The 18,204-nt window shown below is 36.5% G+C and overlaps 1 pseudogene; it reads right to left on the bottom strand.

The window, feature by feature from the left end:
* Window positions 1-7,075: 7,075 nt before the first annotated feature.
* Window positions 7,076-7,821, bottom strand: LOC149138757 (aminodeoxychorismate synthase, chloroplastic pseudogene; annotated as a pseudogene).
* Between the last annotated feature and the right edge of the window lie 10,383 nt (window positions 7,822-18,204).

The raw sequence follows: 18,204 nt of genomic DNA, 5'->3' as shown, positions 1-18,204 counted from the left end.
TACGAATTTCAGAATTTATATGTCTGGTTAGGGTGCCTTTCTTGATGTCATTCCATTCTTCTCGTTGGGCATTGAGTGCCATCCATATATATATATTTTACATAGATTTGTTTTCTGTGTTACCCTCCCCATTTTTATTTTCAAATGATGAGTGACGATTGTATAAAAAGCCGGAGAACGAACTTTTAGTCACTGATTTTACCCGGAAGAGGAAGCTACGTATTGCCAGATCTGGAACTATGTCTTAGATCTAGGCTCTCGCGGTGTCACCTGTTTTCAAATTACACGCATTTGATTTCATTTTTTTTTAAAGGCCAATATTTATTGAATTATGTCAAATCTTGCAAGTTATTGAAATTTTATTTTGTATTAATGGCTTAGAACTATGCAGAGTGTATAACGGAATCTCTGGCATTAAATTTAGAGGGCATTATCAGTTCGGAGGATGGTTATGAGCTTCAATTTCTACCTAGGGTTTTGAGGTTTATTATGTCTACCGCGGAGGTTAGAGTTCCAGGGCAGGACGGGGAGGAGACGGTGAGCAGAGGGGTTGAGTACGCAGAGTTTGATGAGAGAGTAATTTAGTTTCACTTTGTTAGGCTTAAGAGGTGGTAGAGGGAAATCGACACCCCTTGTTTGCCCATGGGAACATGAGCGTTACCCCCAGGTTTTAGGTTCCATCCCACTAATGAAGATCTTATCTCTTGCTATCTCAAGGGCAAACTCATTCATGGACTTAAAGAAGCAGAGATCGAGGTTATTAGCGAGGTCGACCTTTACAGAAACAAGCCTTGGGATTTCCCTGCTTATCAAGTTTCCCAGAATAGTTATGTTCAATTTTTCAGTAATAGTAGTTAATGGGATAACCTGGATTTTCTCAGTTGGGTCTGCAGAAGTGTAAAAATTATGAGAAATCCTTCCTACCCAGCGGTGATATGGAGTGGTGTTTCTTTAGTCCTCGTGACAGGAAGTATTCGAATGGTTCATGCACTAATAGGCTACTGAAGCTGGGTAATGGAAAGCCACGAGAGGGATCATAAAGTTTACTCTCGAGGAAACGCAGTAAAAATTAAAAAAACTCTAGATTCCTATAGAGGCCGGGCTCCACAAGGTGAACGAACTGATTGGATAATGCATGAATATTGTCTTGAGGAAAATGAATGTGAGGCAAGACCTTGTTTGTAGAATGCTTTTGTCTTATGCCGTGTTTTCAAGAAGAATGGACTTGGTACAATCATGATTATTGTTTATGGGGGGTTCCTTAGCCCTCATTTGATCGTGAGGAAATCAGAATCCAGTTATGCTCTTGTAGTCCAGTTCTGCAGAGTCATAAGCAAGGATTTTCATTTGAGGGTACCGCTGCAAGAGGAGTTTGCATGCAATTCCTCAAAATAGAAGATTCCTTAGAAAGAAATGAAGGTGTTTACCCCTGGCCCCAAACTATTGATCTTTCAGAAAATATGCCATCAGCATTAGTAAGAGTGAACCTGCAAGACTGCTGGGAATTGGATACACTGGAGAATCTTTCAAGTCTCGTGAACCTTAAATTTCTCAACATAAATGGTTGCATCGTGTTGGAAACTGTTAATCTACGAGGTCTGATATCTGTGGAAGAGATTGAAGCTAAGAGGTGTTGGAAGCTTAACAGAATAGAAGGGATGAGTATGATCCACACGATGCTTTTTCATTCCAGTCCCCTTGAAAGTTTTGAAATTTCGTTAATCGATTCTTATGGGATTGAAAACAACACCAATGCCAAATTGTTTTGGAGATGGCTTTGTTTTGCTTGTGCAAAAATTCAAGGAAATCACTCTCAAAAATTGTTTCAACAACTTTACTCTAAGTTTAATGTATCAATTTTTTTTGATTGCCCTACGTTTTTTTTTTGAAACTTGAGTAATTTAATTTTAGAGAAATACCTACATATAGCAAACAAAACTAGTCATGCATGCATGGGCCCATAGGTCTCAAGGGTTCAACATAGCTCTGATACCAAGTGTAAGGACCAGTTCTATACTATATATATATTTAACGAAATAAATCAAAATAAAATGCAACCAGAAGAGAAAAACATTGGGAATTCAAATTTATTCAGCAACTGTCTAACATATTCCTAAATTTCAATTCATTAAACATATCATAAAATTTCATATATTTAACTAAGGCCATAAAGAAATCACACAAAATAATATTGCAACACACATGTACCGTTCACTAGAAGACGAGACTCCACTTGATTTGCCGTTACTTGCCTTCCCTTGTTGCCAGTCACCTCCGAGAGTGAATGACAACGTACTTGATCTGAATGCGATGACCCACCAGTTAACCTCCCAGCGTACTCCTTGGGTATTCTTCTTCCCCGTGGACCCCCCGAGTTGCAATGGGGTTGTACAATGCAGGAATGCAATAGCTGGTAGAGGAGCACTCCTTGGCTCAAGAGTCCCCTCTCTAAAATCCTCTACCTCACCATACTCACTATAGTTTCGTGATCACAACTCTGACATAGTCTCATCCATCCCACAATCGGGTTCCCAAAAGTCCATTCTCCCATGGCTTGCCCCTTCTTTTATAAGAGTCCTCATAGGTGAAACTTGGCATGTCATGCATAATTAATTATTTTTTTATAATTCAATTGTTTGATTATTCACCCACCCATGTGTCACTCTCTCATCAAGGGTCTCCAAAATTATTTACTTAAATTTCAATTTAAAACTAATATTTTCCTCACCTCAACAAGATTCCTATTTCTTCTGCTAGTTGCCTCTTGATCCCCCTTGTTACTCTTTAATTTGTGTTCATTACTAAAGTCAATTAATGAGTTCAAGATTTGATCCCCTATCTATTCCCTAATTTAACTCAAGTTATCTCTTAGATGGATATTCTTGCCACATGGAGGTTCTCTACATTTCTCTAAAATTTAATTTATTAATCTTATTTAATTCATCATCCTCTTCTCTTAATTAGGTTTAACTATTTTAGGATTAATCTTTATCCTTACAATTATGTCCCTCTTTCCCCTTTTTACCTAATTAAACTACATAAGCTACCTAATATTTTCCAACATGGGAAGGGTGGAGTTTTTAAAGGTAACCTATGTTATTTCTTCCTATGATCCTCTTAACCCAAGTTTTATTTTTGGTTTAATTACCTCGGTTTCTAACATCATTTACCTTTGATGTAAATTTACCTAGTTTTCATTTCTTGATTATATTTATCAATTAATTTATTTTTAATGATTCCAAGGGTGCCAAATTTGGTCGTGCCCTTCAAGAACTTCCCTTGAAGTTCCAAGGGTGCCATGCCTAATAGTTTATTTGTGATGCCAAGGGTGCCAAGTTGGTCTTGCCCTTCAAGAAATTCTCTTGAAGTTCCAAGGGTGCCACACCACTTGCCCTTCAAGCATTCAGTGACTACGAGGGGAAAGTATAGGTGCAACGACATAGACCACTATCATCTCTTATGTTGTCTGCTATAGTGAGACTAATGGTGTTGGGGATCAATGAATCCACCTTGATGCATGCCCCCCGGTAAAATCCTCATGAGTGACCCAACTTTGGGACCTGCCCTCATGGCATCGTGATCTTCAAGGCGAAGGTGTTTCAACCTTTCCAGCCCAAGTCACGGCGAGAGTGCTAGTGGGTGAGATTAGGGACACTGTGCCACCCCTCCCATGTAGTTCCATCCACTTGTACAACCCCATCACCCATATGTGAGTCATTCGACCAAGCAACTAATCTGTGCCTGCTTCCATTAACATATCATCAAAATATAGATAAACATATACAACAGGTTTCAAAATCGACTTAAAATTTCAAAGATAAAATAATATAAATTTTCATCAAACCAGGTGTCCGCAATTCGTCATATGCGAGTGCCTTTGATGGTTTCCTGCCATACTCAATAATCATCAGTAACGAGGTTTTCCAGTGTTACTAATTGTCCTAATAGCATCATTAACATCACCTATTCATTCGAATCATTGCTCATTGTGAACCAGAACTAATGCAAGTAGGTAACATGGGGGCACATCCATCATGGCTATCATCATCATAACATCAATGGAAACATACCTATTCATCAAAGCTATTATCATCATGATATCAGTAGAGAGCATACATATCCATAAATGTTTCAATCATCATAATACCAATAGATACATACATAACCATTAATGCTATCTTCATCATAATATCAATGGAGAACATACATAAACGTCACAACCGCTAATAATAGAGTCATATGTCCGGATCCTCAACCTGAGGTCCTCAAAGAATAAAATGTGGGCCTTAGGGCTAAATAAATGTTAATGACATATCATTGCCAGGCAACTAGAGCGGGGCACTACAAAAATTTTGAAATCAACTATTAGATTGATACATTATGGGGTTTAGTTGTTAGTTGAGCATTAACACAACCCTTGTAGAAAAAAAAATAAAAATAAAAAATAAATAAACATGAAATAAAAGCAAAAATTGAAAAATAAAATATAAATAAAAATAAAACAAGAAAAAAAATTAAAACATAAAAAAAGAGTTAAAAAATTGATAAAAAGTAATCAAACATGAAAAATTATACAAAAAAAACAAACATAAAAAATTATAAAAAAAAACCAAAAAAAAAAGAAATTTAAGTGAAAAATTGTGAAAACAAAAACTAAAAATTGCCCATAAAAGAGAAATTCAAACAAAACAAATAAAGAAAATAAAAAATATAAAAATATAAAAAATAAATGAAAAAACAAAAAAAACTTTCATTTTTTTTTTTTTTGAAAAAATGACTTCATGGCTCTTCATGGCTCCAGATTCTATGTGTTTGAGGTAGGCATTTTCTTTGCTAAAAATGACATCATAACCCTTTCTCTTTAGGGTGGAAACAAAAACAAGGTTCGTTTTAAGGCCTGGAACATAGAAGACATCCTTGAGACAAAGAGGGTTCTGAGACTCCCTTTCAAAACCAGCAGTACCCACACCCTTGGTCAAGTACCTGCCATCATTTTCTAGTTCAATGTGACACTGCATGTCCTTATCTTTCAACTAGCTGAAAAATTCCTTGTTTAAGGTCATGTGAAAGGATGCTCTAGAATCAATATACCACACACTGCTTCCTATTGAGTTTGCCATGCAAGCTATCAATAATAAATCCTTACCGAACTGAGAATTAAAATCATGTACCTTGGGTGATGTTGCCATATAATCCTTATTAGAGCCCTTCTTTTGGTTAGGACACTTACCGGCATAATGTATGGATTGGTGGCAAGAGAAGCATTTGATCTTGCTCAAATCTTTCTTTTTTTTCGCCCTCGTAACTAGACTCGGCCTTGCTTTGTCTCTTCTTGCACCTGGCCTTGCTTTCTTTGCATGCCAAGGAAAATTTCTCCTCGTCCTCTGCCTTCATTGAAATTCTAGCTCTTGTCCCCCTCCATATTTCTTCTTGGACGCAGTTTCCGCACAACCTTTCCTAGTTGGGAAGATTCTCTCTACCACTAACTACATCTTGGAAATTCACCCAAGACTTATGAAGTCCCAATAGCGCAAAACATACAAGGTTATTGTCTGCTACAGTCTCACCCACTAGCTATCTAATCTCGAACTTGGGTGAACTTGGAAAAATACGTGATGATGGACTCTCCTTTGCTCATTCAGATATTTCTTAGCTTGTCCTTCAAGGAAAGCTTTCGTGCATCACTAGATCCTTGATACAAAGGCAAGATGGCTTTCCACATCTCGTTTGCTATTGTCTTCCCATGGAGATGAGGGATAATGTGGTATTTGACCCTCTCAAGAATGATGTTCTTGGCCTTGGTGTCATCCTTGTTACGCTAAATCAATTATTGGGCATTTGTGGATGCAATTTGTGGGTTCTTCGTAAATTCTAGCAGTCCATTATCTTCCAAAACCATTAAAATTCACTTCTTCCATGAGTAGAAGTTAGAGGCTCCCTCTAAACAATGATCTTCCCTTAGTCCTTGGAATGACATACTGCTATCCAAAATATTTCTCTTCAAACTCTAGTGCAAGCCTACTAACATAACTGTGCTCTTCACTTAATGACAAATCCTAGTCTTGGTTTTTATACAACGTGGCTCTTATACCATGTTAATTTTCTTGAAACTCTGCAACTACTTAGATGGATCTATTGAAAAACAAGACAACTAAACTGAAATCAAATTTAACTTTCACCAAGGTACATAGTTTCTTAACATTCAAAATGCAATAGAAAATAGTTGAGATAAAAACACATGCACACACAAATTTGACACTAGTGTTTTACCCAGGAAACCCAAATGGGAAACCTACTTTCTTTGTTGTGGGATTCTATTTATTGTTCTTTGAGCAAATAGATCTTTTACAAATTCAGTATGTTGCTACTACAACCAACAAATAGCATGAGAAATTAATCTCAACTCCATAATTTCTCTCGACCTGCTTCTGGATCATTGCTCTCGGCCTTGGCTCTAGTATCGTCTAGCACACACAATTGTTTCCTGTTGAAACTAGGCTCAACTTATGCTCTTCAAATTCTGATCTTCACTCTTCAACCAATGTGCTCTACCAACAACAATGAATTATCAATTTGTGACTTCATCCTTCTCTTGCCTTAATAGATCTCCAATTTATGCAAGGAGGCCATGCTCAAATTTTTGTTCACATAAGTGCAACGAGTTCCTTTTGCCAGTTAACTGAAGCAAGTATCAGTTACACTTTGACTAGCTCTTAGTTAACTAACTCGAGTTTCTCCTTGATTTCCTCTAGTTGTGAACCGAGTTAATTGAGGATTTAACTTGTCCTCTCTTCACTTGTCCTTGAAGTCTTAACTCTTCCTAACTTGAACTTATCACTGCAATTAGCTCGTTCTAATTGAACTTGTTTCTGCCACCTCATCCTGTAGTCTAACTAAAGAAGACTCCAATGAATTGAAGCTCCAACACTATGCATACAATCCACTGATGACCATTCCAGTGAACTGGAAATCAACTCATCACACTAAAGTCTATATCATGAATTCACATTCATGCTAGAAAAAGACAATTCAAGGTATTCACTCGCTAAGAAATAAGCCAAATTACCTTACTTCGTTACATTTTCAACAATATCCTCTTTTCCAATGTTGTTGACAAATTGAGCCAATGATGTGTTGTTATATTTGGGAAGTTTTCAAATATCTTCTTCCCTTGTCAAGTGACAATGCTTTTTGGATGGAACTGTACCCCATAATGAGGCCTATTGCAGTGCATTACACCCATAAGAACTTTTGTGTATGTCATGGTGTTAATACATTTTATTCATCAAAACTTGCACTGTTAATTGCTCGCATCCCCTTCTCATCATTAAATTTCAGATTCTTTTTGTTTAGAGAGTTTGAATTTTCATTTTTTACCTGATTTCTATGCAAATTAGGGTTTGCATTCAATGTATCTGAACATAATGTCCAGGCAATTGGAATAAGATCACTGGGAAGAGTCTTTGCATCAAGCGCTAATGAGTGGTATCGTACAACTGTAAATCTCGAACTTGCTCTAGAAGGGATGCCATTGAAAAGTTGGCATCTTGTATGCTCAATCTCACTAACACGACCATGAACATGCTTAGGAGAAGGTATAACTTGAGCGCCATTTGCATTTCTTAGGGCCCGATGACCCAGAAAAATCCCCAATATGGGAATGTCCTTGCATTCATACAACATCCTCATAAAAATTCCTATGTTTGCAGTGTGCGTTGATGATCCTGGACCCGACAAGATGACAATGTTATCAAAATCATGCTTCTCATACAAAATATGGTGAAGTTATTCCCATATTAACTGATCATTCGTCACAACAAACAAAGTTACCAATCAAACGAGAACTGTAACCTCAAAATGAGAACTCTAGCAAAAAAATCCCAAAAACCATGAAAAAACAAACCAAAAACGATATGTTGGAACAATGTTCTTTTAAGGGTAATTTTTCATTTTTTTTTTTTAAATGGCAGTCAAAACCATTTTTTTTGTTTTTGTTTTATCGGGATACAATTTCAACATTTTTTTAGAAATGGCATTAAAGATAAAATATTAATACTTCGGAAAACCTTAAAATTCCAACAATTTTCGGGCATGACGTTAAAGATAAAATACCACACTTCTGAAAAATCTTAAAATTCTAACAATTTTCATCTGTGCCGTTAAAGATAAAATATCATGACTCTAAAAAACCCTAAAATTCTCACTGTTTTCAACCATAACATTAAAGATAAAATATCATAACTCAGAAAAACCTTATAATTTTGACAAATTTTCAACCATTGAATTAAAAATTTTAAGTTTTCAACATATTTCAACCATGATGTTATGGATAAATTATATAACTAAAAAAAACTTCAAAAATGAACACTGGAATGAAATAGTCATTATTCCAAGAATAATTTTTATTTTAAAGGCTAAAAGTATAATTTATTTTAAAGGCTAAAGGTATAACTCTTTTCATATCTTAGCCTAAGACAATTTATCCCATTGCAACAAAAATTTAAAAATCAACCGTCAAAATGAAGTATCTCCTTTTAATGAGACTTTAAAATTGTAACAATTGTTTAAACTATGGTATAGCAAATGATAACAATAAATAATATCATGACAATGTCAATGTATAATTTAAAAATTTAACATATATATATATATATATATATATATATAATTTTAATCGAAATATCAATAATGGTAGATTGAATGAAATATAAATGATTTACCAAAGTTATTGTTGCATTGTGGATATTCTAAACAAATGAATTCTTCATCATTAAAACATATAATTCAACAAACATAGAAATGACTCATAACTTCATGTAAGATCATATGGAAGTTAAAATATTTCTTTCATGTTACCATGCAAACACCATTACATAAAATGTCTTAGACAATTATACCCTCATAGGTTTTGGCACACCATCAAAATCTCCATCTTTTTTAGATGAATAACTGGATACAGATGAAAATGATCCATATTATTCTCTTTGATCAACTAGTGCCCCATCTGAGTCAATATGCATGCGCACCATTTCAAGATTCAAAAGTCTTCTAGATCTATGACTAAGTTTAGCAGATTCCTATCTTAACACTGTTTCTTTTGGTAGCAACCTCTTCAAAATCTCTATGGTCTTGAGGCAAAGAATTCCTCTCTCTATTAATTTGAAGTCATAAACAAGTTTGTCAACATTCTCCAATTTTAAGAGGTGTGTGCGACGATGATTTATATTTGTACCCTTTCTTTTTCTCTTTCTTCCAATTTGTTTATCAACTACAATTTCTAGCTTGTACACACCATTAAATGGACGTGTCTTTGTGGTGTATCTTCATTTTCTTTAATGACATTTATAACCTTGACAACCCAAAATGGATAGCCATGTGGATCTCCATTTGCTAACATTGCGATCATGCAACCCTCCTTAACATCCTCGACAAAAAACTTGTAAAGGTCTTCCATAGCTTCACGTTGTGCACATGATCTTCTAGAACCAATATACATTTCTCTTTCCTCTACTTGTGAAGAATTAATAATACTTTGAGATTGTTGTTGTTCAACACTGTTTCTTTCCTCATGTTCATTTGGCATATTTTGTGGCCAAATAGATAAAGTCTTCAAAAGTATATCTTCATTTCTTGATCTTGAAATGATATCATTTTGATTATTGAAAAAAACTCTCCCCAAACTAAATCAACAACATCAAAGTACTCATATTCATCTCTAATAGATTTTATTTTTTTAATTTTTTTCCAAGCATTCAGAATAATTTATATCTCTCTTATGCCTTCATGCATTATGGAATTTAGCAACTGATTGTAATAACAATATATTTGATGCAAATATTGGATGATCTGGAATGAACTTAAAAAATGCTAAACTTGATGACGACCTCCAATCTATAGCAGTTGAATACTTCTTGCCCCATATAAGTGTTTTCCCATCAAATTTTTTGATACGAAGTTGATGTTGGAAGCTAATGTCATTAAGTTGTTCAATGCATTTCTCCTCACCATGCAATCCTAGGATAAAGCTTCGAATGTCAATAATTTCTTCCAACACATGAAAAATAGGTTATGGAATGTATGATTTCTTAATACATTCAATGATGGTAGACTCTCAACATCCTTACTCTTCAATGTTACTGGAAAACGATTGAACATCTTATCAACATGGTCATGAGTGTGCCCAACAAGAAGGAAACCAACCTTTACCTTTTGAAAAATTCCCAATTCAACAAGTATGTTTAGATATCCAAAAAAAATTTGATTTTTGTTTTCACGATTAGTGTTGTCTAATTGAAAATACAAAACTTCAATAAGATTATGATGCAGGAGATCATTGATCAGGAGAGGGTCTGTCAATTGACGGTGCCGGGAAACGACAACTAACAAATCCAAGAGACAAAATTGAAAACATCGGGCTTATGTGGCAAGGTGGACCCTACTCAGAAGAATAGCCCAGAAGAATTCTTCTGGATCCCCAAGTTGAAGTGACCGAGTAGAGAGGGAGCGAGACTACATCATCTTGTAGGTTCAGAGGAGTGGGATTGCTTCATCTTGGAGATAATACCCCAACAGTTTTGTTGAAGGCCCAAGTTTATGTGACTTGGAAGGAAGTGTCGGGACACGTCATCCCAAAGAGGACAACCCAACGTATCTGCTTGGAACACCAAGTCTAACGACGAGAAGAGGGAGTGTCGACAGACATGGTGAGTGCGGACCGCCCAAAATTTTTATGTCGGAAGGACCAATTGCTGGGCCGACTAAGCATCAGGGACGTGGGAGTGACCCCACCTAGAAGTTCTACCCCAATGGTAATTGTAAGAGCGCTTTCTCGACACATTAGGCTAACAGAAGCATACCATAGGTGTGGTGAACCCAAAGGATATTGTATGGCGAAACAAAATATTATGCCGGGTATGAATAGAGCAGGTGGAGCCCATCCGACCATTCCCTAACCCCACGATACAAAGAAGAGTGACTAGGCTATGCGCTGAGTTTTAAAGGCCGAGACATATTGAAATTTCTTTCCATTGTTCAAATTATGGTTTTGGGGTGGCATATGGTACATACACGTGTAGTGTATGGCACTAAGCCATAGGGTTTGGTTCTGGGGACTACTATGAAGAGATATGCACGCGTAGTGTATAACGTTGGGATTAGCACTCAACTCTAAGTTGTGGTAAAGGTGTATAATGTTGGGCTTAGCGCTCAACTCTAAGTTGCGGTAAAGGTGTATACACGCGTAGTGTATAACACTAAGGCATGACACTCGGCCCTAGTGAATGGAGAACTTGGATCCGGTGGATATAGACAAGGAAAAGCTTAGGTGTTATATATTTAACCCCGCCAACTCGTGTAGAGTTTGGCTGACCTTTCAAACTCCTCCTATTGCAAGTTTGTTTTACAAGGGATTTAGATCGTGATAGATAGATTTTGCAAGGTTAAATGAAACACCTTTTTGGATAGAGGATTGGGCCATGTGGGTTTTAAGAAAACCTACACTCAGAAACAAGGTCGAGTTTGCATCAAGTGGTATCAAAGCGTTATGCTTTGAATGGAAATTGTTAAGGAAGACTATTGGAAAGTTGTAATGCCCCACTTAAATCTTATCCTGCAAATTTTGTTAATATTTACATTATCTGAAAATATTGAGAAATATTGGTCTAATATAAAATTCATGATTTCTATTATTCAAATTCCCAACTTACCTTCTCAAATTGAATCTTAGGTAGGATATGTTCTCCTTCCATTATTTCAAATAATATATGTATTCATCTCACATTCCCCAATGTACCCTCACATTTACTAGGGAGAAGACATGGTCTTGTTGTGCTATACAACAACCCCCCCATTTCATAAAATTCTTATACAAAATCATAATATGAAATGGGTCCCTTTTAAAATAAACTTAGTTAGATGTGTAAATAAGTTGGTATTAACCCATCATAAGAAAAACCCTTATCAAAAAGCTTAACGTAAACAAATTATTTCAAAATCCTTTTGAATAGAAATAAAATGTGGCTTTAAAATATTATAAAATTCTTCGTATTGCGATAAAGCGATTGGAAGATCGCATATCGCAATAACAAAGGAAGCATGCGCAAAGACACATCCATTCTCTCCGATCTGAAAAGTCAATTGCAATCGGATATCGAAAAAGTTAAATGCCAAAGCACAATGTAATAGAGCCTCTTAAAATCCTCCGATGCGATAAAGCATATCACAATCTGCGAATCGACAATGATAGAAATAAGCCAACACATGATTGAAGGCAGGCTCAAATCCTCCGATGCGATAAAGTATATCGCCATCGGCAATCGGCAAAATCACATTGATACAACAATAAAACCCAAATCCATTCCCCGATTGTGATGCATTAATAAGGCGCACATCTCGAGAATATATTTAAAAGGTTTGCATGCATTGTATCACCTTTCAGTGATCAGAGATGTTTCAAACAACCTTTAAAGCCTTTCCTTTCACGTTACCGATCGCTGATTTGCGAATTATCACTAATTATCCACCAAGGAAATCTAAGCCACGCTTGAATGAATAATTCGGCATATAAACGGCATGATGGGCATTTAAAACCTCCTTTACCACGATTGACAGGTTAAACGACTAATCAATGAAGCAGTTAAGGGTAGATCTTTTCTTTAGATTTTATCCGCGGCAATCTTACTATAATCCATTATCACCTACTGATCGACGTAACTCTTTTTCATTATCATATTGGTCTGAAGCAGCCTTTCTCTGTATCACATTTTTCAAATCGCTTGTGCAGAATTCTGCTGAAATTAGAAATTTGAAACAAATGGGAAAGAAATCAAAGAAATCCACAGCAGCGGCCCCTACAACAACAACCCAGCCAGCCAAGGATCCCGAACCAAGAAAAAAGGGTTAATCTTAGACACTACGTGCCTCAGTCTAGGAAACACTAGCTGGGAGAGAATCTATAATCTAATAGAAGCAGAGGAGCCTAAGGAAATATCAGAAGGAGCCACAACTGACTCAAGTAACAAATCAGAAGCATCCCTCAAAGATTTAGCTTGTTCATATCTGCACAGAATAGCAGCGCGAGAAAAAATTCTCCCATATACTGATGTAGTAAGATGGGTAATAGAGGAAATTCCAGTCTCGAATAGAACATTCTGCACAACTGACAGAGGGATATTTGGCTCATTTCATCCTGATGATCTAAGGAAAATGTATCACTTACATGAGCTTGAAAAGTGGTACAACAAAGCCTTCCTTGAAAATTTTTCAAATGAAAACGAGTCAGAATCAGCCTCGATTAGGCAGTGGAGACACTTTCCCGAGAAGCACAAGCATGAATCATCATGTAAGTACTCTGTGGACTCATTAACTTCTCCTTACTATTATGCTAGAGCTATGATGTGTAGAATGTGGGGAATACATGACTCTTCCAAGTTCACTATTGAAATGGTCCCTCTGATGGAGGCAGCTATCAATAGCTATGTGATGGATTGGGCAAATATTTTGTCCAACAAATTAGCCACAACAATTCTCGAATTTAGATCAAATGCACGTAAAACTACCAGGACCATTCCCGCTTTTTATTACAGTGCTTATATTATGGATACTCTTTGCTTTAATTCCGAATATCCGGTACTCGGATGGAGATGGACTCCTGAAGACCCTAAGCCAATCCATATTTATCATCAACTGTTATGGAAGGCTCATTACAAAAACCATTTGTATAAAATTTGCAATGGTTTTATGTTGCCTGTGTATTATGCCATTTTTGATAAGCCTGCCTCGAGGATTTCCAAGGAAGCAGGGATTGACTTGACTGCAGTAGGTAATTGGTTTGGAGAAGACAATTTCACTTATATAAGGCTTTTTGGTAGCCTTACAAAACCCCACGTCCTTCCCTTGTATGTGCCAGATAAGCTGTTAGCTCGGGAATTGGCCTATCAGATAACAACAGAAGGGACATCCAAAACCCTTAGAAATTCTAAGAAACAGGTATGGCTTACATTTCCTTTAAGATGCGGTGTTTTCACTCTCCATGATTACAAACATGCAGAAAAGGAGGCAGAAAAGATACAAATGTTCAATCTTGCAACAGTCTCTAACAGACAATATGATCCAAGAAAAGTCGCCTATAATGTTCTTGAACAAGCCAAACTTACAAAGTTTGATCATGAAAAAGATGACTTTGATGACCTATTTTCCTCAGCAGAATCATTATTTCAGGTAAAAACATTGGCTAGGATCAAGTATCAAGATGAAGGGCTGGAAAAGTTTAATATGCTTAGAGAACAGAGGTTGCAAACTCTGCCTCTAGACTTATTAGCCACCACCCCAACAATCCAGTCAAGCGAGCCTGAACAACAAACTGTTAACAAACCTCCTACTGTGGAAAAAATTCCTGAGAAAGAAAAAGCGCCAGAACAGGAGAAAGAACAGGGAAAAGGCAGTGAACACATGGATATAGATACTCAGATTGATCCCAAGCTCCTTAAATAATGGCAACAATTCGATTCCATTATAAGCAATCCTGAGAATTCACAGGATTTCAGCACGCCTGAAGTGACAATTGGTCACAAGACAGCAACAAGTATAACTCCAGCTGAAGGAACCAGCGGCCCACCCATATGTCAAGATGTAGAGATAATTCCTAAGGATCCATCAGATGAAATTGTTTTGCATATAGAAGAAATACCACCTTTAGATGTCTTCTACAACCCTAAGCATAGGGCTGTAGTAAAAAGACAAAGGAAAAAGAGAAGACTTGATCAATCTTCCCTTTTACCTGCACAAACAGAGATGGCTAATGTGGTATGGAAAGAAGAATTCAATCCTTTCGAAGACCTCACAAAACTCTCTCAATATGCTGGGGCATACTCAACAACCACTATGGATAAAGCATCAAAAGTGAGCAATTTACTTAAGGAAAAAGATCAAACAATTATTTCATTGGAGGCACAGGTATCCGAAAAACAGCAGAGAATAGAGCAATTAGAACAACAGTTAGCAGCACAAAAACAATTAAAAAATGAACTAAACGAGCAATTGCTCAAGGAGAAGCAGAGGATAGACCAAAGTGCTGTTCAGAAAAAAAAGAACTATCCCTAACACTGGCCAAGCTGAAATCAATGAATGAACAAATGAGCAAAACAAAAGATGAGCAAATCACTCAACTATCACAACAGATAGAAAAGTTCAAAAATTTTCCTCAACCAGTAGAGTTCAGATCCGAAGCTCTCCAGATCAATAAAACATTGATTAAACAGTTAAATTTACCATGTCATAATATTTCCCTTGCTGAGCCCCTTTGTGAGATTTCTTCATCAATGATTGAAAAATCAGTTAACGCAAGGCAGAATTTGGAACAGGTCGATGAGACATTAACAAAATTTCTTGTCTGGCAAGAAACCGGTGAGGGCAAGCTGCAAATCTGCCTAGAATTCTAGAATCACACAAGGAAATTCTTTTCCTAGAATGGCAATCACAATTGATGAAAGCAGAAAAGGAAACTTCAAGATCTAGATCAGCAAACGGTAATTTGATTGAGTTAATTAATGATACTCTTTATCTGTCTAATTTGATTTCAGAGTGCACTCCAGGTAAATTGCCATCAGCTAAAGCACTGGAACAATCATGCAAACAAGATTTAGAACAGAAAGGGAGATTAATAGCAGACATCCAAAGTTTAACTTGGGACACCTTATGGTTCTTCCTAGTTAAACCATACAGTCAAAAGACAACACCAAAATGTTTAACCGATGCAATCGGTTGCATGATTCCTGAAATTCATGATGCTACGTATTCAACCCAACTACATTCACGCTTGAGTCACCCTCTAGAATTGAAACCAATGCTTGCTATTTGCCAGCTCAAGCCAAAGGATGATCAATCGAAATAGTGAATCATTCTACCGACTGCAAGTAGGTCTATTTCAAGGAGATTTTCATGATTTGGTTATACCACTTAATAACATTTTTATTGCATAATCAGTTAGCTTAAATAGTATTTATAAACCCTTTCATGTCTTTAGAAAGGGTCCTCAATTTTTGTATAAAACTTGGATCGGGAGTCACACTATTGTGCTTCTAATATATATTTTTTATGAATACTGGGCCTATATTCTGAATTTTAATGAAGAATACTTTGATGAGATATGCACTATTGCTTTTTGTGAGAGTATTTCTGAGTTAGAAGACGGAATCTAAATGCGATTGATATCGGAAGGGATCGAAATTACATATGGTACTATTATCTATGTCTTTGCTCCACTCTTTTATATGAATCAACATTTATTCAATCTTTCTATCATTTGATATATTTAAGTGTTTTAACAACACTCCTTATACTTATCACTATTGAATGTTAAGGAATGCTATTCTTTCAATCATATTTATGTCAATGATATATGAAGGATAATGTAATAATGTTTTAATAATTACTTTGTTCAACTATTTGAACAAAGTAATTATCATATGAATAAATGTCTTTGTTTATCAATGGAGTCATCTATATGCCTATTTGTAGATAAAGATCATCAAAAGTTGCACTAAAGTGGAAATTTCCCGAGATAGATTAAGTTGTTTATAATTTTGCATTCTAGAGTAAATCATCTATCATTATCATTAGATAATAGAAAATCAACCACTTATTCATCCTATTTAGAAATCATTGGGAAACTGGTCCCATTATATCCAGTCGGAGCCACCACACCAAATGGAAAAAGAGCTGGCTTTAAGGTCCGGACCGGGTGGTTTTCCCCGATGTTGATGTAGCGATTTTCGAGGCATCAATAGGTCCTCTGCATTTAATTACATCTCACATTCCCCAATGTACCCTCACATTTACTTGGGAGAAGACATGGTTCTCTCCAACTCATTATCAATATATATATATTCACATTCTCCAGTGTACCCTCACATTTACTAGGGAGAAGACATGGTCCTCTCCATTTAATTACATCTCACATTCCCCAATGTACCCTCACATTTACTTGGGAGAAGACATAGTCCTCTCCATTTAATTATCAATATATATATATTCATCTCACATTCCCAAATGTACTTTCAGATTTACTTGGGAAGAGACATGGTCCTCTCCCATTAATTTCCCAATTTTATATTCATGTCACACTTCCAAATGTACTCCCAGCTTTACTTGGGAGAAGAGAAGTCAACTGTAAGGATGGGTGAGAAGTTAATGACATTAATGAGAGGTGGTTGAGATGGAGAAGAGAGGGAGGGTATAAAAAGGGAAGGGGGAAGGGAGAAAAGGAGATGTGGGGTCTTGCTTATGATTGTGGGGTTGGTTGTGATTTGAGGACTTGTTGTGTTTTTGGAGACCTTAGGAACCTATGGAGGTTTCTTGGGTTGTCGAGAGGAGGGAAATATTGTTATCTTGGACTGGATCATTCATCTTGGACACACACACTACATATGGTTGGACTTGGGCTCGGAGGGCTAGGGAACTTGTGGAGGTTTTCTGGGCTAGGGATTCTTTCCTAGTTGGCTGGGAGGTAAAGCCAGTTGGGTCCGTCAAGAGGAGCGTTCAGCAGGAGCGGCAGGACAAAGGCATCTCCATCAGCCACCAGTACAGGTATTCCTCCATAGATTACTCTTGTAAATTTTATTAGAATGAAATATTCACCTTAAGTTATTCTGATTATGATGTAAATGGGAAAATTTTATTTGTTTAAAAGTCTTGTAAGTAAGTAAACTATTGCCTCTTATTGCATTTAATTTCAGAAGAAATTAGATCTGTTAGCAGACCCTAGGATAGGTCTCTTACACATGGTATCAGAGCCTAGGATCAAACACTGAGACCTATGGACCAATCCACTTATGTAATTTTTAGGTTGATGTTGGATTTTAGTTATAAAAAAATAAAATTTAATTGAAGTACTCGGAAGCATGAAAATCTCTAATAATCACTCGTGAACAAGGGGTAGCCCAAGGGACCAAGTTGCCAACAAATACATAATGGTATTGGGTTCATAATAATGGATAACTAACAAATTAGGTTCATAAAAAAATCATACATCTACTAAGCCTTCCAATAGTCTCATAGTACATCAACACTTTGCCAAAGAAGGTTGGAGGGCCTATTTTAATTGATAAGTTCAGAATCGCTGCCTCCTTTGCTTTTTGAGAGGATTTTGAAATCAGGGGTTTTGCTTTGAGGGTTTTTGAGTGAACCTGTTGGTCGCTTTCTGAGCGT

The sequence above is a fragment of the Pinus tabuliformis genome, chromosome X, assembly GCF_031772625.1.
Source record: "Pinus tabuliformis cultivar Carrire ecotype Pingquan chromosome X, CPIR1, whole genome shotgun sequence".
In the NCBI taxonomy this organism is placed as follows: domain Eukaryota; kingdom Viridiplantae; phylum Streptophyta; class Pinopsida; order Pinales; family Pinaceae; genus Pinus; species Pinus tabuliformis.
The sequence above is the reverse complement of the archived record's forward strand: the minus strand, read 5'-3'. Positions and strand labels throughout refer to the sequence as shown.